The 27,080-nt window shown below is 49.4% G+C and overlaps 1 protein-coding gene across 1 annotated transcript in view; it reads right to left on the bottom strand.

Moving 5' to 3' along the window:
* Positions 1-27,080, bottom strand: part of OSBP2 (oxysterol binding protein 2) — a 367,014-nt gene that overhangs the window by 82,583 nt on the left and 257,351 nt on the right. The gene's annotated exons all lie outside the window — the stretch shown is intronic.

The following is a 27,080-nucleotide window of genomic DNA, read 5'->3' as shown; positions in this document are numbered from 1 at the left end:
ATCATAAGGCCTCTGCAGGGTAGGAAAGAACCTTACAGGAATCACTTTACCCACCACTGAGCTGCAGTCACCTCTGGGGTGAAAAGCGGCAGCTGTTTCATTAAAAGTATCAGATTTTGAACAAGGATTTCCAAAAGACACAGTTTCAGCTGTGTCTCTGGGTACCTTTAGACTTCAATCACTGGGTGTCATTGCAGCCTGAGCCGACATAGTAATGGACAGATATTCTTTGACTTTAGATCTTAAGCTGCATTTCCAGCTCTTGGCAGGGCATGTAAATATCGTTCCCTTAGCTTTGTAGGCTATGCATCAAGGGAGCAGGAATGAGGGTTTGAAAGGGTCTAGGTTGACCGGCTGCAGAAATGCAAGCAAAGCCCAGCATACTGAAGGGAGGCTCAGGGCAGGTTTGCCTCCCAGCTCTCTGTCAGTGTCGCTCCCTCCTGACCGGGAGCATACTTTGGTGTTCCATTCCCCAGGTCCCAGGCAGTGCTGCCAGTGTCCACCAATCCTGCACCAGAGACCCCCCAGCTAGTCCAGCCCTGGGACTCACATCCAGCTCTTTTTAAGGCAGCTCAATCATGGCATTTACCATCTCTCTGCAATTCCAGCCCAAGGACTCCACACTGCTTGGCTGATACACCGCAGTCCTGCCCTGCTGCAGCCCTAGTTATTTCAGACCTGGAGCCCCTACACAGAATAGCCAGCACATGTCAGACCTGAGCAAACGAAGGCAGAAAGGAAACAATCCACAGAGAAGCAAATACTCAAATACACTAGCAACCCCCTCACCCCCCCCACACATGGATGCAAAGACAAGGTGTGCCCAGACAGCTCTGACTGCAATCACTGAGGGCTCAGTTATGCCACCTTCTTCATAGCTTACACTGTAAATAGCCCCACTGATTTCTGTGCATGGCGTATGGTGTGAAGAGGGACGACGGACCCGGTTAGGGCACTCTGGCATTCAGGAGATCCAGGTTCAATTTCCTTCTCTGCCACAGATTTCCTGTGCGACCTTGGACAAATCACTTAACCTCTCTGTGCCTCAGTTTCCATCTGTAAAATGGGACAATAGCTCTGTCCTATCTCACAGGGGGTTTAGGAGGACAAATATATCACATATTGTAAGGTGCTCCAGTTCAGCCCCACATTAGCCTAGAAGGGGTTAATGAGGCTGAGAATGGGCCGGTTAAGCAGATAGGCCACAGCTGAGGAGAATGCGGTGGCCTAACGATGGAACCAGGGGAGCTGGGGAAAGCCAGGAAACTGGCAGCAGAAAAGGGCTGCAGTGAGGGAGCCTGCGGCCATTCTCTGGACATTAGAGAGGAGAGGAAGGAAACCCAGGGGAGAGGATATAGGAAAAGGCTCAGGGAAATGGCAGCAAGGTTTAAGATGGTGCCAATCTTTGGCTGCTGCTGACAGAGTTCCTGGGTTGGCACGCGGAGTAGAGGGCAGGCCCAGGTTCCCCTGTCAGCCACTGGGGAAGTGGCATCATCCGGACAGCGCATAAGACTGCCTGAGACATTTTATACAGACAGACATTGATACACCGGAAGGGACCTGGCCAGAGGGAAGGGAGAGCACCCGGAGTTGCAGAGAGTGGGAGAGAGAGGTGGCATGGCATGCAACAAGAGGAAAAGGCCCACAGAAGTACCTTAGTTAGACAGTGCTCAAGAGTAAGGGTAGCCCTCTCTGGCTCTGGGTGGGTTTTGCTCATAAGACTGAGGCATAGTCTCCCATCATCTGGGCCCTTTCTGCCATTCTCGCTCCTGCTGAGTGGCCCTTCATTCTGCAGATCAGTTGAACTGCAATCAGTGGGGCTACTCCCAAAGCAAAGCACTGCTGAGCATCAGCAAGGGTGGCAAAATCTGGCCTAGTGCCAGGATATTCCTTCAACTTCTGCCACTGCTCATGACCTTTCACCCTGCCACGCGTACAGTCTCCTGCCGTCCAACAGTGTGGCTCTGCAGGGGTTTCCCATAGAACGTGCTGGGCCTGATTCTTCTCTCACTTCCACATGCTTTCATAGTATCAGAGAAATGTGGGGCTGGAAGGGACCTTGGGAAGTCAGTTACTCTAGTCCCTGCGCTGTGGCAGGACCAAGTCAACCTAGACCAGCCCTGACAGGCGTTTGTCCAGCCTGTGCTTAAACCTCCAGTGACGGGGATTCCACACCCTGCCTTGGAAGCCTGTTCCAGAGCTTAGCTACCGTTAGAGTTAGATATTTTTTTCCTAATATCTAACCTACATCTCCCATGCTGCAGATTAAGCCTATAACTTCTTGTGCTACCTTCAGTGGACATGGAGAACAACTGATCACCGTCCTCTTTAGAACAGCCCTTAACATATCTGAAGACTGTTATCAGATCCCCCTCAGTCTTCTTTTCTCAAGACTAAACATGCCCAGTTTTTTAACCTTTCCTCATAGGGCAAGTTTTCTAAACTTTTTATCATTTTTGTTGCTCTCCTCCAGTTTGCCAACATCTTCCTTGAAGTGGAGTGCCCAGAATTAGTCACAGTGCTCCAAGTAAAATGGGACAATTACCTCCCATATCTTCCATACGACACTTCTGTTAATACACCTGAATGATATCAGCCTTTATTGCAGCTGTGTCACATTGTTGACTCAAATTCATCTTGTGATCCACTATAACCCTCAGAGCCTTTTAATACTTCCACCTGGCCAGTTATTCCCCAGTTTGTAGTTGCGGGGTTGATTTTTCCTTCCTAAGTATCGTACTTTGCACTTGTCTTTACTGAATTTCATCTTGTTGATTTCAGACCAAATCTCTAATTTGTCAAGGTTGGGGGGAGGGATAGCTCAGTGGTTTGAGCATTGGCCTCCTAAACCCAGGGCTGTGAGCTCAATCCTTGAGGGGGCCACTTAGGGATCTAGGGCAAAATCAGTACTTGGTCCTGCTAGTGAAGGCAGGGGGCTGGACTCAATGACCTTTCAAGCTCCCTTCCAGTTCTAGGAGATGGGATATCTCCGTTTATTTTATTATTTTTTTTAGGTTGTTTTGAATTCTAATTCTGTCCTCCAAACCCCTGACAACCCCTCCTAGTCTGGAGTCATCTGCAAATGTTATAAGCATGCTCTCCACTCCATTGTCCAAGCCATTAATGAAAATATTGAATAGTACTGGCCCCAGGCCTGGCCCCTGTGGGACCCACTAGATACACCCTCCCTCCAGGTTTGACAAGGAACCATTGATAACTACTCTTTGACTAAGGTCTTTCAACCAGATGTGCACCCGCCTTATAGTAATTTCATCTCTAGACCACAGTTCCCTAGTCTGCTTATGAGAATGTCATGTGGGGCTGTGCTAAAGGCCTTACTAACAGCAAGATACATCACCAGTGTAACTCTGTTAACGTTAGTGAAGCTACTCCGAATTTACACTGGTATAAGAGGGAGCAGGATCAGCCCCTGGTCTGTCAGTTACAAAGGCTATCTTGGCTCCAGGATGAGGTGTTCTTCAAGTAGGATTTAGCCTGTTTGTTTTCTCTCTGGGCAAGGAGTTGCCAGCTGAGGTTCCCATTAACCCTTATTATCTGCGTGGCACAATGGTTGGGGTCAGGCCGATCTCTGACTGCAGTGGTGTCTCCGGGACCCGACAAGAAGCCCCGGATCTGAAATTAAATTCTGTCAGCAGGTTCCAGTCTCTTTTTAAAATCCTCCATCTGCTCTAAAAGCTACACAGAGCAGATCACTCTGACTGACCTCAGAATTAGTCAGAAAGTCCCTACCCATGAATGTTTGTCCCAGACAGGAGTATCAGCGGATATCAGTAAGCAGCCTGCTATTCTATCATTCGAATCCATCCCATCTTGACCCAGCACTGCCGTTACGTCAGCCCAGGCTGTTTATTTCCCTAGCCTGGCGCCATTAGATCAGTATAATCCCACATGGGCTTGTCTTCCTGGGACATTTGGTTCTTTGGTTCCAGCCACTGCAGCTCCCATTTGATTGCAAAGCCGCGATGGCATGCTAATCCCTTTCTACGAGAAACATGCATATTAAACAACGCTGTGCTGTTTGATTGTCTTGCTGGCTAGAGTCCTCCCCATCTGTCAGAAGCAATCATTAAAATCCTGCTCACTGTTGCTTTCTGCTGAAATACGTGACTCTCCTGCGTCTAAAGCTGCAGCCCTCAGCAATAGGCGTGGGGGGCTCCATGCACCAGCCCCCATTCTGGACAGGGTGAGTGATCGACCTCTCAGGAGTTACGGGAGCCCAGACATTCAGCCTTTAAGCAGCAGATCAATTTTCAATTTGTGAAGTCTCCGCACACAGACTGTCTCTGGCATAACTCAGATCTCCACCTTCCATCTCAGAGGGCTCCTTGCGAGAGGCATTTATAGGAACATTTAGTGAAAACTACAGTGCAATAAGTGGGTTACTAATATTTTCCACAGCACTTTGCATTGCAGAACTAGAAAGAAGCAAACGGCACTCTTTCCCCACGCTATGACCCTCTTCTCCTAATACGACCGTTTGCTGGTGTCTCCGAGGGATAGCAACAGGATGATACGCAACCTAGGAAGCAGTTGGGTACACACAGTGTCCTGTGCTGGGGTGATAAGGATAACGGCTGGAGACAGGCACACAAGAGAGACATGATGCTATTAAGGTCAATGGTGGGACACGATGATATGAACAGCCCATTGTCTCACCAATAAATCAATAAGGAAGCTGTTTAGGGGTATGAACGGCGCTAACTCGTCTCTGGATTCCTGAGAGCGCCTGCAAGCCAATCAGAGTCAGTGTGCAAATACAAATATTTCTTCATTCTTTGTGTTTCAATTAGCCACGCCTCTATTTACATATCTTGCAGATGTCTTTTGCAGGCTGCTTAGCATTGTTCTTGTCACGTTTTCGACCATTTCCAACCCTGTTTCTTACTATTACCAAAATGCACGTACCCGGTGCCACAGATTGGCACGTGTGAGAGACATTCCCTGCCCGCTGAGCTAAACGGACAAGGGCACAGAGCAGCCATGGAGCGATACTGCAGGAAGGGTGGGGAGAAGGGGGCCTGGAAGAGGTGAACTTTAGAGAGACAATGTGACTGGCAGAGAAGGGAGAGATGGCTCCAAGCGCAGGTGCAGCACAGTGGAAGGCACGAAGCTGAGAGTGGGAGAAAGAAGAAAGCAGCCAGGGAGCCGGAGAAGGAAGTGCTCAGGGCCTCAAAGGGGACGGTGAGGAGCTCAGATACGGTGCAGTGAGAGGAAACCAGGGAAGGGCGAGGGCAGGGAGCGACAAGACAGGACGATGACGCTAGCAGTGACATTTTGGATTGAATGGAGAGAGATGGGGGGGGGGGCAGATGGTCACAGTAGCCACAGAAAGAGATGGCCAAGGTGGGACGAGGGCAGGGATTTGTGATATTAAAGAGAAAGGAGACAGGGCTTAGTGAGACAGACCAGAGGTGTCAACTCTGTGGGTACTGCGGGGCTGGAGCACCCACGGGGAAAAATTAGAGGGTGCTCCACACCCACCGGCAGCTAAACTCCCCCCACCCCCAACCCCTCCTTGCCTCCTCCTCCCCCGAGCGCACCGTGTCCCCACTCCTCCCCCTCCCAGCGCTTCCCACCTGCCCCCTAACAGGTGTTTGGCGGTGCTTAGGACTTTCCGGGAGGGAGGGGGAAGAGTGGGGACGTGGCGCGCTTGGGGGAAGAGGCGGTAAAGAGGTGGGGCAGGGGTGGGGACTTGGGGGAAGGGGGTGGAGTTGGGGTGGGGCAAAGGTGGGGCAGGGGCGGGCCCAGGGGTGTGGGGGGGTCGAGCACGCACGGGGCAGAGGGGAAGTTGGTGCCTATGAGAGAGACTGCATCTGGGAGGACAGTTGCAGGTGACAGGAGCCTGGGGGTCAGGAAGAGCAGAGGAGCTGGCCGGGCAGGCTGAGGGGAAGGGTGGAGACCGAGGTGGCAGCAGGACCCCAGGAGGAGAGGCGCTAAGGCAGCTGGAGACACCACCAGCCTGGTGCAGGTGGGAGGATCTGATGACTGGATCCACATTCCAAGGGCAGTGAAATGGAAGCAAATGAGACATGGGCGGAGTTTGGGGGGCAGTGCACCCCCAAACCGCAAGCCTGGGGCAGGCAGCCTGAGTGTGCAATGTGATGAGTTCTGCAGAGGAGACAGGAGACTTCTCCCAGGTTGTGCCCCTGAGGCAGAGAGTCAGAATTGTGTTTCTATCAGAGGGATTAGCAGGGGATTAAGATAAGAAAGGGCTGTTAGGATGTTTCCTAAAATTCAGTGATCTGTTCCAAACTTGGTGAACTGCAAAAAGTGAGCACCCTAAATGATAGAAAGTAACTGTAGATTTTTCTACAATTGTTGGATTCAAGAGGTGGTAACAAAGTTACTAATATCTTCCTTTGAGAAGAGAACTGATTTTTTAGATCTAATCTATCTGGATGTCAGGAAGGCATTTGATCCAGTTCCACATGAGAAATTATTAGTTAAACTGAAGAAGATGGGAATTACTATGAGAACGGAAAGGTGGATAAGGAACCGGTTAAAGGGGAGACTACAACGGGTCATACTGAAAGGGGAACTGTCAGGCTGGAGGGAGGTTACTAGTAGAGTTCCTCAGGGATCAGTCTTGGGACCAATCTTATTTAACATTTTTATTTCTGACCTTGGCACAAAATGTGGGTGTGTGCTAATAAAATTAGTGAATCACACAAAGTTGGGAGGTATTGCCAATACAGAGGAGAACCAGAATATCGTACAAGAAGATCTGGAGGACCTTGTAAACTGGAGTAATAGAAATGGGATGAAATTTAATAGTTCAAAGTGCACGGACATGCATTCAGGGAATAACAACAAGAATTTTTACTATAAGCTGGGGATTTATCAGTTGGAAGTGACAGAGGAGGAGAAAGAGCTGAGTGTATTGGTTATTCACAGGATGACTGTGAGCCGTCAATGTGATACGGCCGTGAAAAAGGCTAACACGGTCCTGGGGTGCATCAGGCGAGGTATTTCCAGTAGAGACAGGGAAGTATTAGTACAAGGCACTGGTGAGACCTCATCTGGAATAGTGTGTGCAATTCTGGTCTCCCACGTTTAAGAAGGATGAATTCAAACTGGAACAGGTGCAGAGAAGGGTTACTAGCAGACGACTAGAGAGGCAGCGAATGGAGGTGGGGAGACAGCTGGGGCTTGGAATCGGAGAGGGCAGAGCACAGCGGGAGCAGGGAGGGGAGAGGTCAGGGTGTTTCCATCAGGGACCTTTCCTCCAAGCCCATAGGCTCTTACCAAGCAGCCCTGCAGTGAAGTTGTGACCTCACCGTGAAAGCTGTGATGTCATAAACCCAGGGTAACAAATCGTCTATCTGCAGGATCAGGCAGGGGGACGAGCCAGGTTGGGAGGAAAAGATGCTCTGAGATACCGACAAGGTCTTGAGAAGAGCAAAGGGGGCAGTGAGAACGCCATTCCCAAGGCAGATGGTTCGCTCTTCGGGGCCAGCCCAGAGCCATGACCACTAGATGCTGCCATGATGCAAGTAAGCCAAACACCGACAGGAAATCGGCTCCTGTGGTCAAGCCGCCACTGAACTCTGCTGCCATTTGCCATGCTGCAATAAGCGCTGAGGGCCGGGGGGCCTAACGTCCACCTGAGCCAGACACAAGTGGGCGATCAGAGAACGCAGAGAGGACGGGGCTTTGCTGTCTAGGGGTGGGCAGGGGCTGTGGCTGTAGGTAGATCTGCCGTTCCAACCCGCGTACGATTGGGCGCTGACGCAGGGTGGCTCCGGCTCAGCTACCTGGGCAGAGCTGTTCTAAAGGGGCAGCCAGACCCAGCCAGGCAGAACGGCTGCGGGCTCAGCAGCATGCGGCAAACTAGACTTCAGTGGCTGGGGCAGCAAGTATCAGGGGGAGCCGTGTTAGTCTGTATCCACTGGGGGAGCAAGACTGGTTTACCTGCACGTTAAATGTGTCCGTGCTCAAGGCTCCTGGCTCATGGAGGCGCTGCAGTGTGTGTACCTCGGGCCATTCCGGGCTGGTCAGCACTGCAACGAGGCGCAGGGACATCGTCAGGTGCCTCCTCTCTGCTTGGACATGGTAAGATTCCCCAGGGAGGCCTGTGGGACATGGAGCTGCTGCTCTGATCAGAAGCAGCACGTGCCCACAGACTGTGCAGGCTGCTTGCTGCAGCATCGCAACTGCCTAGAAAGCTAGATTCAGCCCTTGCTGGCAGGCCACCTCTTGAGGATGTGGGGGATGGCAGCTGGGGATGCCTGCTAGCACTGAGACCCCATAGAGATCCTGACAGAGCAGGGACCCTCCAGGCACCCCTCCTTGTGCCCTGGCACAGCACTGGGCAGGAGTCAAGCCTCTGGGGATTTTAATTCTCTCTGGTAACTATAACTTGAGATGGATCCCTCCGCTGTCTTCCCCCTGGCTCTATCTTCCAGCCTTCCTCTCTCCTCTCTCCCAGCAGCCCAGAGGGATAGGCTGCAGAGGGCTGGCTCTTTCCTCTGTGGATCTGCTGATAACTGGAAATAACGTTTCTGGGGCTGGACTGGCGGCTGGGAGCAGATGAGACGCTTTCAGACCCTGGCTAATAATGGCAGCTCTGTAAAGCCCGTCTGGAGCGCTCACTAGAGAGACTTGCAGACACAAAAACTTTGGAGCACAGCACAAGGGGCTGTTTGAAGTGGGTCAGGTCTCACTGGGTCTAACAGGCTCTGTGGTGCCAGCAGGACGCAGGGCACAGCGGGTGAGGCGCCTGCACATGACAGACAGCCTCGTTCCTGCCATACGTAAAATAAATCCTCCACCCGATCTGCTTGCCCGGGCTTTCACAGTACTTTGTACGAGTGTTAGATCGCCTGGGGAGGGGGTTAAAGAACTGTCCCTGTACGAGGTGCACAAACATTAGCTCAAAGAACAGGAGTACTTGTGGCAACTTAGAGACTAACAAATTTATTTCAGCATAAACTTTCGTGGGCTACAGCCCACTTCATTGGATCCGAAGAAGTGGGCTGTAGCCCAGGAAAGCTTATGCTGAAATAAATGTGTTAGTCTCTAAGGTGCCACAAGTACTCCTGTTCTTTTTGCGGATAACAGACTAACACGGCTGCTACTTTGAAACCAGACATTAGCTCGTGTTTATGGAGCGCTGTGGCTACTGGCACGTGGGATTGGTATTAACATCACTACAGTTTCCAGCCAAAGGAGGAAAAAATACATGAAGAGTAAAATATCTTACCCCAGCCTCTAGCCATCAAGTGCATTGATTTAGCTGGACACTTATCACAAGCAATGAGAGCCAGTCCCGGAGTCAGCCTGTTCCTGTATTCCCTTGTGCCCCCTTTCCCCTCGACCCGCACACATCCAGCTGAGGAAGCTCAAAGCCATTACAACCCTCTACAAGACGCTGCTCCATGTTGCTGTGGGTCAGTCTTGGAGCCCAGGAGTCTCGCTGGTCATGCTGCTGCACAGGCCAGCTGGGCTCCACAGCTAACTAAAGAACTTGACTCCCCAACGGAGCCTCTGGGCAATGTCCAGGGACAAAGCCCCTCTCCACGTAGCGCGGGGGATTAGGAATGCTGGACGGGCGATGGCTGTACACACTGGCAGACGGGACAGCGAGGTGATGTGAGACTTTGACGCTGGCCTCAGCACTGAATGGCAGCATGTGTTTGGCAATCCAGGGAGAGAACAGCGAGGGAATTAAAGGACTGCACAAAAAAATCATTTCTGTTCACAAAACCTTTATTCTCCTTATAGAACTGATCTGCCAAAGTTCCTCCAAATTTCACCTCCCGAAGCCCTTTGAAAAGCAGCCGCCTGAGGAAACCTGACACTTGGCGGGAATTGAGATGGTCTGTTCTGAAAGAACATGGCGCTGATGAAAAGCAACCAATGACACACAGAGGGACAGGAGGCGCCTGGGATGAGCCTGCATCTCAAAGAGCTTCTGCCTCCGCAAGACACGGGATTGCTCAGCAGCGTGAGGATTCTCCACTCCTCTCATCTCTCAATGGAAACCCGCTGTTCTATGCAGACACATCTCTAGTCCCAGGCAGCGAGGGCCAACTCTTTATTGATTCTCCGCCATTCGATTCCCCCGGGGAGGAGCGTAGAACTACGCTCACTTTCCAGCAAGTCAGCACTGACCTCGGGTGAGTCCAGTATACTTTTACACAGGTATATAGCAGCAGAAAGAAAAACTGGAGGGCCAAAATCTGCCCCCCAATACACCTGCACAACTCCCAGTGAGTATCAGAGGGGTAGCCGTGTTAGTCTGAATCTGTAAAAAGCAACAGCGGGTCCTGTGGCACCTTTAAGACTAACAGAAGTATTGGGAGCATAAGCTTTCATGGGTAAGAACCTCACTTCTTCAGATGCAAGTCTTTACGTAGGTGCAGAGGGCTCCCCAATGGTCATGTCACATCACAGCAAAAGTCCCATCTGCAGCAGCAGCTGCTGCACCCATCGTCTGCCTCCCTCCTTCCAGGTCCAGCCACTGGCCAGCTGCACATTCCCCTGCCCGCAAAGGAAGGGAGGGGCCCAAGCAGCACCAATTGCCACTGGGCTTGATACACAAAGCAGAAGGGAGGAGACAGACCAAGAGATTCTGGTGGAGGATCCTGGGCCTCTAGAGAACATGAACCAGGGATGCCCAAGTTTTCTAAATGAGGCTGACAGACCTTTCAGAGGGCAAATGCTCCAGCCTAGAGCACATGTCCATGTGCCCCAGACTCTGGATTTCTTGAGCTCACAACCCCTGATTCGCACACAGTGCCCAGGAAGTACAGGTTCTAAGCCAGCCCAAAGGAGTTTGAGTGTTTACAGCACCATTGCGGCATCCTAACTAGCACAGGACATGTGCTATGCCGGGGCTCTGACTAGATCATCACAATGGTCCCTTCTGGCCTTGGAATCTCTGAATCGATGTAAAATAACCCCTCCCTTTGGCATAATGGATGAGATGAGATAAGGCACTGTCTAGTTCCTGGGGAACAAGGGGTTAACTTAGGGGCTCCAGAACCGGGGGGCAATGGCCCCCCACTTTTAAAAAGGGCCGTGGTAAGAGCTGCCCAGGGAGCCTGGGCCACTGTGGAGAGCTCCAGACCCTCCACCTGCCCAGGGCATCGCGTCCCAGGGGGAAGGGACATGGGTTGGGGGCTGCTCTTGGGCCCCCTGGCCTCCCCGCCCAGGGCAGGTGGAAGGTCTGGGGCTCCCCACAGTGAGTGGCTCTTACCACGGCCTGGCTATGGCTTCCAGCCTGGCTGGGGGTGGGGCCTGAAAGGGAAGAGGAGAAGCAGGGGGCAGGGCCATGGAGAGAGGTGGGGCCTCATGGTTCCCCATTTCTGCTGAGGTTCCAGCATTCCTGGGTTAACTCCAGCTCCATTTCCCCCTCCCTTTGCAAGGTGCTCAGACTAGAAGAGCTACAGGAAGGGCGTTGTGACTTTGAGAACGGTGACCTTCCAACTTAGATTTATAGATTCCAAGGCTGGAAGGGACTATTGTGATCATCTAGTCTGATCTCCAATATCACACAGGCCAGAGACTTGCCCCCAAATAATTCCTAAGCAGATCTTTTAGAAAAACATCCTATCTTGATTTTAAAATGGGCAGGGATGGAAAATCCACCACGACCATGGTAAATTGTTCCAACGGTTAATTATCTTTACCATTAGAAATGTATGCCTTATTTCCTGTCTGAATTTGTCTGGCTTCAACTTCCAGCCATTAGATTGTGTTAGATCAGTGGTTCCCAAACTGGGGTTCGTGAACCCCTGGGGGTTCACAAAATGTTATAGGGGGTTCTCAGGAAAAAATTCCCTAATGGCGGACAGAACTATCCGTAGGGACCCCGGGCAGCACGGGCCAGCAGCCCAGAGCCTTGGGGACTTCCAAGAGCTAAGCAGATCAAAGCAAGCATATCTATCACACTGAGGAGATTTAAACTTCAAGACTCCTTTTACGAAATAGAAAGGGAGGTGGATATTTTTTGCTGTTTTTAAAATTAAATAGGCTGCTACTGTTGTTTTAAAATTATTATGAAGAACAAGTTTAAGCTTTGTTGTAACATGCATTGTTTGCCTGGACTGCTCAAGACCTGAATGCTTGTGTAGGAGGAACTCTTTCAGTTGGCTTCTTAAATACTTTCATGCTTTTTCACATCAGATACTCCTTGATAAAACATAGGAGCCAGAGGCGCCAGTATGGGGGGGCAATGAGGGTCACGTGGTGCCCCCACGTCAGTGTGGCGCCCTGTGGATCCCTGCCCTTTTTTTCCAGTGGCCCCCGGGGGCTCCCCACTTTTCTGGCTTTGACCCCGCACCCCTTTTTTCTACTGGCACCTCTGATAGGAGCCTTGTCTTATAACAGGCTTAATCAAAAGTGATACAAGCTACAAAAGTGAGATCTTGGAAAAGTGTTGCCATTTTCATAATGTAATAAAAATACTGTAATGATAAAAAATAATTAATAAATAGTGTGTAATAAGCGTGTAATAAAAACAAATTTTATATTTCCAAGATCAATGCTTTTTTAATTTATGCTGAGGTAAGGGAGAAAATCCATGGAAATATTCGTTTTTAGGAGGGGGTTCACGAGACTTGACATTTTAGTGAAAGGGGTTTGTGAGTTGTTAAAGTTTGGGAACCACTGTGTTAGATCTTTCTCTGCTAGGTTGAAGAGCCCATTATTAAATATTTGTTCCCCATGTAGGTACTTCCAGACTGTGATAAAGTCACCTCTGAACCTTCTCTCTGTTAAGCTAAATAGATTTTGCTCCTTGAGTCTGTCACTTTAAGGAATGTTTTCCAAACCGTTAATCATTCACTTGTCTCTTCTCTGAACTCTCTTCAATTGACCAACATCCTACTTGAATTGTGGGCACCAGAACTGGACACAGAAGCCCAGCAGTGGCCACACCAGTGCCAAATATACAGATAAAATAACCTCTTTACTCCTCTACTCAAGATTTCCCTGTTTATGCATGTGTGGAGTGCCCTGGCGATTTGGGACTCATGGCATGCAGCTGAGTCTCAGAGTGGGGGAACTGTCTGTTTCCTTGGTGCTATTGGGCTTCAGGGGAAACTGACCTACATTGTAATCCAAGCTCAAAACAGCGGCACACAGGGGAGAATGATACTGACTCAGCTTTGCAAAGTGCTTTGAGATCTATGGATGGCTAATGCTTAGTATTATTTATCTTCCGAGGCCAGAGCATCGCTGTAAAGAATTCGATGTCCCCGGTATTCGGAGGGTTTAAAGCAATGGCAATTCCCAGATCAAACAAGGCTGAACGGGAGTTAGGGTCGAGTACGTATCAGGCTATGGACATTACAGCATGGTGTGATTATCCCCCAAACCACCCTTGCGTGCTGCACCCAGCAGGTTACCCTCCGGCTATCCCAGGGAAGCAATGCCCATCCCAGAGTGTCTCCACACTAGAGACTTCGGCCCATGTCCTTGCACTGCCACATGTGCCTGAGCCTTCTGAATGCTTCTCTGAGTTCAGCCACTGCAGCTTGTGGCCACAGGCGGTTAATATTTTAGTGGCATCCCCCTTTCCCAGGTCCAGTGACTGGGCAATGGCTTTCACTTGCTGTGCTGCAGAAAGGAATCGTAGGGATGTACACCGAAGTTACCTGGGGGCTAAGTTTTGTGCTGGCCCCTCTGCAAAGGGGTGCCCTGCCCCACAGCGAACGAGGCAGATGTAGCATAATGCATTGGGGGATTGTCAGAGCCATTCACCATTGACCAAAGCCCGATGTCTGCATACAGGGCAAAGGCAACGGCCATATTATACGTAATAGAAAGGAAAGCAGTTTTTTCACTCATCACCCCTTCTCCCACCCACCCCTTGAGGATCACTAGGAACTCCCCTCCCTACACTCCACACACAATTCCTCATCTCCACCCTCAGAGACCTCTCACAAGGGTACCCTTCCTTAGAGCAAGGAGGGCAGGAGGCACTTGATCCCAGGGCCTCCAGTCTACTCCTGAGGATTGGGGATTGATGTAGAGTGACAGGAGAGACTGAGCTCCCCACCCCTCTGCTGGGCCTGAACTCAGCCCTCTGCAGCCCTCTGCATGTTGTGCTGTCTCCAGGCCACTACTGACTGGCTTCAACTTTCTCCTATTTTCCCATCAGCTGAATCTCTCCCCTGTCCCAGGTAGCTACCCCAAAGTCCTGCCCACTTGCCCAGAAGCAACCCGCCCCCCGAGGTGTGAAGATGGTCCTTTTCCTCACCTGCCGCTGCGGCGACTGCCAAAGTCTGCCTTAGGCAAGCATGTTGAACGTGACAGTTGTGTCTCTACTGCGGAAATGCAGAGCATCTGACTTGGCTTCTTTTTAACAATGCCGGCACCATTTTACATGCAAGGAGGCGGCGTGTTCCTGCTCAGCCATCTGTGCCTTGTGTGCTTTGCAAAGGCAGCCCCTAGCCGGCACAGCATGAGAAAGCGATTGCACTTGCATGCCAGAAATGGCTGCTTTGAAGTCCGTAAGCAGGGGTGGAATTTCTTTCAGCCATTAAAGGTGAAGGGGGCTCGTTTTCATGGGGCCTGGGTGCTGAGCTGAGTGACAGCCACCACTCCCACCCTGACTGTGGGACAAGTCAGTGCTATAGCAGCCAAGTCTGCTGTCTGTCCTCCTCAGCACCTGCATGCTACCACACAGAGAGCTCCTCCAGTGCTGAACTCCATCCTGTTCCCAAACCGTATGTGTGTCCCTTTGAACAGCAGAATCATGCTAGTTACACTGCCAGGGGACCCTCCATGACCACAGAGGAAGGATCTTCCCCATAATAATATCAATACCTAGATCTTATCTAGTGATTTTCATCCATAGATCTCAAAGTGCTTTACAAAGGTCATTATATCTAACCCCATTTTACAGATGGGGAAACTGAAGCACAGCAAAGTGACCTGCCCAAGTTAGGAATTGTAGACAATTGATAAGGGAAGCAAAGGGACACAAGAAGAACTCAGTGGTCAGCACAGTTTAAGGACAATAAGGAGTTTTTAAAATATACTAAGAACAAAAAGAATCCTGACAATGGTACTGGTCCATGATTAGATGGAAATACTAGAATTATCAATTATAATGCAGAAAAGGCAGAAGTGTTCAATAAATATTTCTGTTCTGTATTTGGGGAAAAAATAGATGATATAGTCTCATCATATGGGCATAACACTCTTTCCATTCCACTAGTATCTCTGGAAGATCTTAAACAGAAGCTACTAAAACTAGACATTTTTAAATCAGCAGGTCCAGATAACTTGCACCCAAGAGTTTTAAAAGATCTGGCCAAGGAGGAGTTCACTGGACCATTAACTGTGATTTTCAATAAGACTTGGAGTGCTGGGGAAGTTCCAGAAGACTGGAAGAATGTTAATGTTGTGCCAATTTTTAAAAGGCAAATGGAAAGCCTGACACCGATCCCAGGCAATATAATGGAGTGGCTGATTCAGGACTTGATTAATAAATAATTAAAGGGTAGTAATGTAATTAATGCAAATCAACATGGCTTAATGATGTAAGTGTAATACATCAACACTATTATCTTTATCCACCAAATTTGTAAACTCTTCATAAAGAGTTTACAAGTTTGGTGGATAAAGATAATAGTGTTGATGTATTACACTTAGACTTCTGTAAGGAGTTTCACTTGGTATCACACAACGTTTTAATTAAAAAACTAAAACATATCCAATTAATGGCGCACATTAAATGGATTAAAAACTGGATAACTGACAAGTCTCAAAATGTAACTGTAAATGGGGAATTGTCATCAAGCAGGCGTGTTTCAGTGGAGTCAGGCAGGGAGCAGTTCTTGGCCCTGTGCTATTTAATATTTTTATCAATCATCTGGAAGAAAATACAAAATCATCACTGGTAAAGTTTACAGATGACACAAAAATTGGGGAGTGGTAAATAATGAAGAGGACGGGCCACTGATTCAGAGCTATCTGGATTGGTCGGTATCTGAGCAGCAGCAAACAATATGCATTTTAATATGGCTAAATGTAAACGTAAAGACCTAGGAACAAAGAGTGCAGGCTGGGGGACTCTATCCTGGGAAGCAGTGACTCTGAAAAAGATTTGGTGAGTCACGGTGGATAATCAGCTGAACATGAGCTCCCGGTGTGATGCTGTGGCCAAAAAAGCTACTGTGATCCTGGGATCCATAAACAGGAACAGGGACAGCTTTAAGCCGATTCGGCCGATTCCCCGGAATGGGGCCCCGCGCCTAAGAAGACCCCACAACATCCAGGGCTGCCGGCGGAGCGGAAAAAAAAAAAAAGCCGTGTCCTGCTTCTCCCCCTCCCTCCAGCTCTTGCGCCACCATACAGCTGATCAGCGCAAGCCTGGGAGGGAGGGGTGAGGAGGAGGAATGCGGCAGGGATTTGGGGAGGGATCCAATGGGGCAGGGAGGTGGCGGGGCCAGGGCGGGGATTTGGGGAGGGATCCAATGGGGTGGGGGGGGTGGGGCGGAGTCGGGGCAGGGCCAGGGCGGAGTTGGGGCGGGGGGGGGCGCGAGACAATTCGTGTCCCGGCGTGGGGCCCCGCACCTGCTAAAGCCGGCCCTGAACAGGAAAATCTTAAGCAGGAGTAGAGACGGTTTTTTATATATGTATTTGGCACTGGTGTGACTCTTGCTGAAATACCGTGTCCAGTTCTGGTGCCAACAATTCAAGAAGGATGGTGACAAACTGGAGAGGGGTCAGAGAAGAACCACAAGAAAGTTAAAAGGATTAGAAAGCATGTCTTACAGTGATAGATACCAGGAGCTCAATCTGTTTAGTTTAACAAAAAGAAGGCTAAGGGGTGATTTGATGACAGTCTGGAAGTACCTACATGGGGAACAAATATGTACTAGTGGGCTCTCCACTCTAGCAGAGAAAGGTCTAACCCGAGCCAGTGTGCCAGGAAGTTGAAGCTAGACAAATTCAGATGAAAAAAAAGATGTAAACTTTTAGTGGTGAGAGTAATTAAGCGCTGGAACTATCTGCCAAAGGTTGTGGTGGATTCTCCATCACTGGCAGTTTTTAACTCAAGTTGGATGCATTTAGTTTTTTAACTAAAGCTCTGCTCTAGGAAGAATTTGGGGGCCGGTCTCTGGCCTGTGTGATACAGGGCATCAGACCAGATGATCTGGGCTTGGGGTCTATGAAAAGCTCAGCCAGTGGCAGAGACAAGAATAGAAGCCAGGTCCCCAAGGCTCAGGCCAGTCTCTATCCACTAGACCACACTGTCCTGCCTCTCTCCAGGAACATCCAGCAGCACTTTATCATGTTCAAAGCCATGGTCCAGCATTAACTGACCCGAAACCCCCTCCTGTGAGGCAGATCCAGATCTTCCCCATTTCCAGCTGGGGACACAAGGCACAGAGACTACAGATACTGGGAGAATCTACTGCAACTTCAGTGCAAATCAGAGCACCTCCCCCACCCTCGCTTTAAACACTGATGCAGGTTACATGTGCCTTGATGCAACAGAGTCCCCAAAGGGTGGAACAGCCTAACATACAGGGAGCCCTAACTGAGCGTTAAACTGACGGCCATTAGCACTTTAGACTGCAGGTAGCCCTTTCATGCCTCCTTCTCTGGGCAGGTGAGCGAGAGGAATTACAGCTGTGAAGGGGCTGGAGGCCTGGTCCCCACAGAGTTTTTATAGCTCGGGGAGAAGGGTCCCTGGAGTCCATGCAAACTATCCTGGCGAGAGATGCTGATGGCGACCAAATACTAGCTGGGAACAGACAAAGAGGAAACGCCGTCCTGCTGGGCCCCAGACATGGGCACCAAGAGCAGACAAGTCCGGTGAATTTCACGGGTTAGTCACAGCAACAATGTCAGATTTCATGGCTTGTCGGAGACAAATAGAAAAATCATTAGACCTCTGCAAATTATTTATACAGCTGACAAGGGCTGGCCAAGGTTACCCACGCCCTGCAGAGCACAGAGCCCAGTACAAACGGAAGCCATCACCTACTCACGGCTCCAAGCAGCCCAGAGCCAGAGGTTTTTCCTTCTCTCAGGTGTCTCAGTGGGAACTAAGCCCAAGAATGAAATGCTGAACTTACAGAGGAGATTCACCAGCCTGGCTCCTGAGGGTTGTTGGGGGGTAGAACACCGCACCCCTGCATGCTCACACCTCTGCAGAGCGGGGGCTTTGAACTGGGGGAAAGAGGGTCTCAGGGATGTTTGTTTCCTCCAATGCATTCGGCGTTAATGGAACAGCCGCTGGTTGTGTCACCTCGTTTTCATTTCCTCTAGGACACATGCCTCTACATTTCCCAGCAAGTGACTCAGCCACCAGCAGGGGGTGAAATAGCCAGCCTCTGTGGCTGCCCCGCTTAGACACAACCCTGCAGTTCTGCGATACCCTGAATTGCAAAGAGCTTTAGGCCTAGGGGCCAAGGAGCTGCAGTGGGTGTTTGCTCAGCCATGGCCTATGGAACGCGAAGGAGGGGTCTGAGTCCAGTTCCCAGTGAGCCGCAAAACCTGCCATGGTAACTGGCCCCAGCAGTCAGGGCCTATAGGCTGAACTCCCCGTTCACCCCTGAAGAGCCCTCTCCCAGCATGGGTGAGGCCCATTCGCAGAGGGGCATCTCCCTTCTGCTGCTGCCTCTCCCACCGTGCCTGTTTATACAGGACTTCAGAGCTTGTCTGAACAGATTTTGTACCAATGTAACTATCCGTTAGAAACGGGTACTGTGAAATCAGTGCAACCCCAGCGGGATGCAGTTCTACCCGCATAAAGGTGCTTCTTGTTAGTGCTGAGCCAATCGAGTGCTTGCCAACCGTGTTTACAGCCACATTCCTCCGTCTTTATTCATGGCTACGCACGGTCAGCTCTTGGAGCCTGTCCACAGAAGGCAGGCTGGGTACCATGCTCCGCACACTAACACCTGAATGGGAATGCCTTCGCCAAATGGGGAAACAAAGCTGCACCCAGTTCTAAAACTGTGCCAGAGCCCCAGGCCGCGCCTTTGGGGATTTCAGACTTTCAGGTTATCCCCACATTGGTACAATCCAGCCAGCCCCGTGTCGGTACAACCCAGCAATCCCCTGAGTTTTGCCAGCCACTGCATCACACACTGATTCCCTGAGGTCTCTTTCTTTTGTCTCCTCCACTTGGGGACCAAAGCCCAATTATTAGTTTTGTTGTTGTTCCTCACCAGATGCAGACTCTACAGTTGCCAGCATTAAATGCCATTGGCCAAGCAGCCATCCACTTCTCCTGCTTGTCCAAGTCTCTTACATGTTATCTATGGCTCTCTATGGCATCAGACAGCTCCTCTTCTGGGCACCATCCCATTCTACCATCTTCTGCGTCACTTCTGAAGGCACTGAGTAGGACTGCTCTAGTACTGAGCCCCAGAGAGGGGAGGCAGAGTTTATTGCTGGCAACTCAGCAAACCTTTAAATAGTGAAGTTCCTCCCCAGATCGTGACTGACGACTCTGTCTGCCAACCAGGGCAATGTCTACTTCCAGACTCCATTCCAGCACTGCACCTCTGGGGTGGGCAGAGCATGCTCTCTCAGCCTGCAGGTCACAGGTGTCAGGGGCTGGCAACCACTTTGCCCTCAGCTTTTGAACTGGGGGCAGGAGTCCTGGTATGGAAAATGTTGAGAACCACTCAAACAAAGAGCTGGACTGTGGTTTCCTGAAGAGTGTTCCCCACCCCACTGTTTCTAGATAGCCCAGGTGCTCCTTGCAGGATGCCAGTGAGGCTGGATGGAGCTAACAGAAGGGGTCAGCACAGAATGAGGGACCACAGCTGCTGATGGCTGGGGACAAAGCTTTGGCCCCTGAGCTCAGGCAACTGAGAATGATGTCGAGCCAGCAAGACACTAGCAGCTGGAGTCTTAAACACACTGTTCCCATCTCAGCCACTCCCCTCTCGGTTCAGCAGGGTGGTTTCTAAAGTCACATTTTCCATTCCAAGCAAGTAAAATAGTCCATTCCCTTGTTAACGTCAGTGATCTCAATCTCAGTGCTCCAGAGACGCAGCCCCCCAGATGATCTAATTGTTGTGTACCATCGCCGGGGAACCTTCCTTGCCGTTCTCATTTACTGCACTACCTGAATGAAACACGGTGACGGCCTGTCAGACCAGGAATGACCATTTCTCTGTAGCAAAGAGGACCAGTGTTGTCCACCCTTCTTAACAGAGCCAGAACTGAAACAGGGACAATGCTACTGTGATGCTCTGTACTTCAGGGGAACACCCAGCACCCCCCCGTTCATCCCTGTAAAATGACTGTGTGGTATCCAATGCAAAGTTTGTCATGTCGGATGTTTTTGGAAGGCTCATGATTCACTGAGCATGGTTGTTATAGGTTATAATTTCATGTATTTAGTTATGAGTCTGAAAATGTGTCCTCATGGCTTAAAATAAGCCCAGGCAAAAATTCTCCAAGAGCAGAGAGGCAGTTCACACCTCATCAGGGCATGTATGAGACAAACCCAGCCCAGCCTCACAGGAACCAAAGACGCTGGCCTAGGCAACAACAAATGGATCTATTTGAGTGAGCCACCCCCCTTCCTTTGCTCAGAAAGGGACTGCGATGAGGTAATGCTCACCTGACTCTAGGGGGGTGGGGTGGCAAAGCCAAGAGGGGAGAAAGAACATGATAAAAGGGAGAGACGTTTGCCATGCTCTCCTCTCTTCCACCTACATCTACAGACACCACCACCAAGCGACTGAAGCCCTGATCAAAGAGGAGAGCCTGGCTGAAGAGCAACCAGCCAGCCCGTGGTGAGAAGCATCTAAGTTTGTAAGGGCATTGAAAGTGTTGAGATCAGCTTAGAATGCGTCTTGCTTTTATTTCATTTGACCAAATCTGACTTGTTATGTTTTGACTTATAATCACTTAAAATCAACCTTTATAGTTAATAAATCTGTTTGTTTATTCTACCTGAAGCAGTACATTTGGTTTGAATCGTGATAGAGACTGCCATTGGGATAACAAGCCTGGCCCATATCAATTTCTTTGTTAAACTGATGAACTCATATAAGCTTGCAGCTTCCAGCGGCCATAACTGGACACTGCAAGCCGGAGGTTCCTAGGATTGTGCCTGGGACCGGAGGTATTGGCTTCTGTCATTCCAAGGAGCAGCTTACATGCCAGAGGCTGTGCGTGAACAGCCCAGGAGTGGGGGTTCTCACAGCAGAGCAGGGTAAGGCTGGCTCCCTGAGTCAAGAATTGGAGTGACCTAGCAGATCACCAGTCCGGATAACACCAGAGGGGAACATCACAGCCACACAGTCCAGTGCTCTGCTGTGAGCATGGATGCAAAGCAAGGACATCTCCAAGAAACCGGGCATCTCTGATGGTTCCATCCACGTTCACATCTAGACCCGTTAAAGGATGGCTTTAGGGTCGGGACCCATATAGGCCCTGATCCTGCCATCTGATCCACATGAACGGCTCTTCATGGCCATTGGGACTCTGCACAATGTAAGGAACCACCAAGACGAATCAGAGTGCAGGATGAGGGCCATCAGGGCAATACAGACTATTTCTGATCCCCGTCTGGAATCTGAGTTTGGTTACACAGTAGAGGAAATAGCTTCATTCCCCGGTCACACCAGAACAGACAGGAGCTGCCAGGTGCGCTCTCTCATCCTTTTCTTTCCTAGCATGAATTATGTAATGAGAGCTGCTATTTCAAACATTGATGCGAAGAACCTTTTGCAGCTACACATGTGTCAGGTGCCTAATGCACAGGGGTCTGTTTACTTCCTGAATGCATCAGGATGGAGGAGTCATACAAGTCATTTACATGATGGAGAAAGGACAAAATCCCTCCAAAATGAAAGGGAGATTTCTGATTCTCTTTGAATTAGGTCCTCGATCACTTGGAATATGTAGCACAGTGTCAGCTCTGCCAGCCCCATGGCTGGAGCTCAGCATGAACTGGAATTAACATCAGGTTTATGTTTAGACCAGTGAGACATGCCCAGCGTTTGCACTGACAGAGGGTTCATTTTTAATTCACACTAAGATAAAGCGTCCCTGAGAGGAACTGGAAAGGAAAATAAGAAGGGGGCGGTGAAGAGAGGAAAGAGTCGGCATCCCAAGATTGCCTTAGCATGAGACATAAAACTGCGATACAAGCTTGTCTGGAAGCCTGTCATGCTGCACAGACATCTAACTACACACAGCAGCCCCACAATGCCAATGTTACAAAGCAATCCTCCCCTGACGACAAGAAGAGAGGGGATGGGACCACCGGTGTGGGGAACTGAAATTCTGGGGGTTCAAGATACACTTAAAGGACAAAAATGTCATTTAAAAAAATCTGCATACAGCATCTTGCTACATCTCAGCACAGGATACTCAGGGACAGGAACGCCCGTGGGGTCTCATTCCCCAAAGCACGAGGGCAAAGACACAGAAGAAAATGGATGCTTGTCGAGGTGGGGAGTCTTTAGGAGTGGTGGCAGGACCTGGAAGTGGAGGACACTTTGAGCTGGGGGTTTAATTCCCAGCCTGAGGAGATCTACCTGTGCTAGCCCAGACTGCAGCAGTGTGAGCGGCACAAGGGGCTAGCCACCCCAAGCACGTGCCTGTCCAAGACACCCAGGAAGTATTCAGGGCAGCTCGCTTCACCACGGCTGCACTCTATTTTCAGTGCGCTAGCTCAGTCAGAACTAGTGTGAGCATGTCTCCTAGAGCACGCAATCACACCCCCACCTCCAGTGCAGACACGCGTAGTCACAGGTGGATTTTGGGTGGGGATGGTGGGGGCGTTGTCCCCCTTCCCCCAAACAGCAAGCCTCAGGCAGGCAGGCAGGCAACCGGAGGTCTGCAGAGGAGACAGGAGACTTCGCCCAGGTTGTGCCCCTGAGGCAGGGAGTCAGAATTGTGTTTCTATCAGAGGGATTAGCAGGGGGTTAAGATAAGAAAGGGCTGATAGGATGTTTCCTAAAGTTCAATGATCTGTTCCAAGCTTGGTGAACTGCAAAAAGTGAGCACCCTAAATGATAGAAAGTAACTGTAGATTTTTCTACAATTGTTGGATTCAAGAGGTGGTAACAAAAAGTTACTAATATCTTCCTTTGAGAAGAGAACTGATTTTTTAGATCTAATCTATCTGGATGTCAGGAAGGCATTTGATCCAGTTCCACATGAGAAATTATTAGTTAAACCGAAGAAGATGGGAATTAATATGAGAACGGAAAGGTGGATAAGGAACTGGTTAAAAGGGAGACTACAATGGGTCATACTGAAAAGTGAACTGTCAATCTGGAGGGAGGTTACTAGTGGAGTTCCTCAGGGAGCAGTCTTGGGACCAACCTTATTTAACATTTTTATTACTGAACTTGACACAAAAAGTGGGCGTGTGCTAATAAAATTCACAGATGACATAAAAGTTGGGAGGTATGGCCAATATGGAGGAGAACCGGAATATCCTACAAGAAGATCTGGATGACCTTGTAAATTGGAGTAATAGAAATGGGATGAAATTTAACAGGGCAAAGTACAAGGTCATCATGTAGAGACTAACAACAAGAATTTTTGCTACAAGCTGGGGACATATCAGTTGGAAGTGACAGAGGAGGAGAAAGACCTGAGTGTATTGGTTGATCACAGGATGACTATGAATCGTCAATGTGATGCAGCTGTGAAAAAGGCTAACGCAGTCCTGGAGTGCATCAGCTGAGGTATTTCCAGTAGAGACAGGGAAGTGTTAGTACCGTTATACAAGGCACTGGTGATACCTCATCTGGAGTACTGGGTGCAATTCTGGTCTCCCGTGTTTAAGATGAATTCAAACTGGAACAGGTGCAGAGAAAGGCCATATTAATGGTCGGGAAGGAATTTTTCTCCAGGTCAGATTGGCAGAGACCCTGGTGGTTTTTTGTTTTATTTTGCCTTCTTCTGCAGCATGGGGCCTGGGTCACGTGCAGGTTTAAACTAGCGTAAATGGTGAATTCTCTGCCACTTGAAGCCTTTAAACCACGATGTGAGGACTTCAGTGACTCAGCCAGAGCTCAGGGGTCTAGTACCGGAGTGGGTGGGGAAGGTTCTGTGGCCTGCGATGTGCAGGGGGTCAGACTAGATGATCACGATGGTCCCTTCTGACTTCAGTAAGCGTCTCTGAGTAAGAAGCTACATTACAATTTGAAACCCAACCAGTGTCCCATAAGTGACTTGCCACAAGATGTCAGAACACGTTAGTATTAGAGCTGAGTGGATCGAATATTTAACTTTCTTGACATAGGAATTAGATACAGTGCTTCTGTCAGATAATTTCTAAGTTATTATCTGCAAAAAAGCTAGAGTTTTCAGTTGCCTAAGTAGCTCCTGGAGTCATGATTAAAGTTGTCCCCCCGCCCCTCAATCTGAAATGGCACTGCTGTGGGCAGGCATGGAATTTCCTTCCTCTCTCCCCCACACGCAGCCCTGTTGGCCTGACTGGAGCCACCCCCCAAATATAAAAGTCAAACTACGCCTCATACTTAGTGCTGTCCCCACGCCCATTCACTGGGAGTGGAGCGGAGGTGATCTGTGCAACGCTGGCCCAGTGTGATCTGCTGCCGTGTCCCTCAGATGGTTTTGAGCAGGGCATGGGCAGGAAGAAACCAACACCTGGCTGCCCAGGGGAGGGAGCAAAGGAGACACCAGAGAAAGACAAATAAGGCAGAGTTGCATAAAAAAGTGAGAACTGGTTTGAGAAGTTCAATTTAGATGCTGAAAATCTAGCTCTCTGCAGCGGTTCTTTATGCTCTTCTAAATATTAAATCTAAAGGCAGCCCTAAGCACTGGTAATTCGATCCCATGGTAATTAGATCCCATAGAAATACCATGAATAAACAGCCATAAGCCAATCAGTGCCTGAAAAGTAGCATAAAGAAATAGCATATCAAAGCTGACAGGGTGTCCCTTTCTGCCAGCTGGCGGTCTGCATCTAGTATCGAAGTCTCTGCAAAGCTATCTCGGGTCCACAGGAAACTTGGAGTCTGCACTCCTGGGTTCTATCCCCAGCAGTCCCACTGACCCACTGTGTGATTTTGGGCAAGTCACTTAACCTCGTTGAACTCATCAGTTTCCCCCTCTACAAACTGGGTATACGCGACTTTCCAACCCTACTGCGGTGTAGGCAGGGTCAGTGAATGTTTGTGACGCAATCCTCAGGTGAAAGATGCAATAAACAGTAGAACCTCAGAGTTCTACCACACACCTCACTTGGAACCGGAAGTACACAATCAGGCAGCGGGGGGGGGCAGGAAAGCAAATACAATACAGTACTCTGTTAAAGCTAAACTACTACAAAAATACAGAGAAAATTTAAAAAAAAAATTGACAAGGGAAAGAAACTGTTTCAGTGCTTGTTTAATTTAAATTAAGATGGTTACAAGCAGCATTTTTTCTGCACAGTAAAGTTTCAAAGCTGGATTAAGTCACTGTTCAGTTGTACACTTCTGAAAGAACAACCATAATGTTTTGTTCAGAGCTACGAACATTTCAGTTACGAACACCCTCCATTCCCGCGGGGTTCGTAACTCTGAGGGTCTACTGTAGCTGCAAATCATAATAAAATGAAGACTCGGCCCTCAAATAGATTAATGGACTAAGAGCCTGCACAATTTTACTTGAAAAGCAAGTTTTCAATCCGAGGGTCACAACCAAGTGCTGACACCACAGATCGGTACTTCTGTATTTGTACGAGTACTGCCAGGAGACCCAGAGCAATCTACACTAATTTGGCAACTAGCTTCCTAAACAAATGTTGCCCGGCAGCTTAGCCCTTGCGGGACAAATTAATTCCTGGTGCAAATCCACTGAACTCAATGAAATTACTACAGAGACAAGTTTGACTACATGGCAAGATTCTGCCTGCAGCAAATTTTGTTATGGATTTATAATACGCCCCCTCAAAATAGAAATAGAGGATTATTGAGGAAACAATGGCAAATCCTTCACCAGGGCTGTGTTAAAAGAGGCCGCTTTCATCTATTACCCACACAACACTTATGTAGGCTGCAGAATCCATGATCATAACACAGTAGGCACAATAAAAGGAAGTATTCATTAGTGCTCTGAAAACAAAGCTGCAGAAGGGAACATGCCGTGCAGAGCGCCGAAGATGGCATTGCTGTTCAGCACATCCTACCAGGGCGGAGTGCCGGGGCTGCCTGGTGATCTTATTTACTGACACAGCAACAGGCGTACTCCCGCCCCAGGGTAATTAGGGCATCGGGGGAAGGCTGATGGAACTGGATTATCACTGTACAGAATAAACTCGCAGGCTCCCCTTAGAACACCCCCAATGGCATCTCCCACTGTGGGACGGGGGATGTTTGCCTGGAATGGTGACAAGGGGGGAGGGATAGCTCAGTGCTTTGAGCATTGGCCTGCTAAACCCAGGTTGCGAGTTCAATCCTTGACGGGGCCACTTAGGGATCTGGGGCAAAATCAGTACTTGGTCCTGCTAGTGAAGGCAGGGGGCTGGACTCAATGACCTTTCAAGGTCCCTTCCAGTTCTAGGAGATAGGATATCTCCATATATTATAAGTGTTTGTGAACAAGGAACGTTGGGGGAGTTGGTAAACAGGTTTGCACTAGACAAAGGAATGCATTTTCCCCACCTGGGGCTTATCTTCAAGGTACTTTGAAAGACAATGAGAATATATCAACATTTCGCAAAACTGACCCACCAAGCTAACAAGGGTGGGAGGCAAAACTCACGCAAAGAAGCTGGGGAATCCATTGCAAGGATGCACTTGGCTACAGAGACATAGGGGCTGAGCCTCAAGTGATAGGCAACAGAATCAGCTGATTGGATACAATATGACCGTATTACACAAGTGTACAGAGTGAGGTCTTTGCTGAAAGCCTCTGAGATACTGGACAAAGAGTCCTGTGGCACCTTATAGACTAACAGATGCATTGGAGCATGAGCTTTCGTGGGTGAATACCCACTTCGTCAGACGCATGTCCCATGAAAGCTTATGCTCCAATACGTCTGTTAGTCTACAGGACTCTCTGTTGCTTTTTACAGATCCAGACGAACACGGCTCCCCTCTGATATCTGAGATACTGGTGATTAATATCGCTGCAAACAGTCTGTATTAGCACTGCTA

Source organism: Malaclemys terrapin, chromosome 16 (genome assembly GCF_027887155.1).
Source record: "Malaclemys terrapin pileata isolate rMalTer1 chromosome 16, rMalTer1.hap1, whole genome shotgun sequence".
In the NCBI taxonomy this organism is placed as follows: Eukaryota; Metazoa; Chordata; order Testudines; family Emydidae; genus Malaclemys; species Malaclemys terrapin.
The sequence above is the reverse complement of the archived record's forward strand: the minus strand, read 5'-3'. Positions and strand labels throughout refer to the sequence as shown.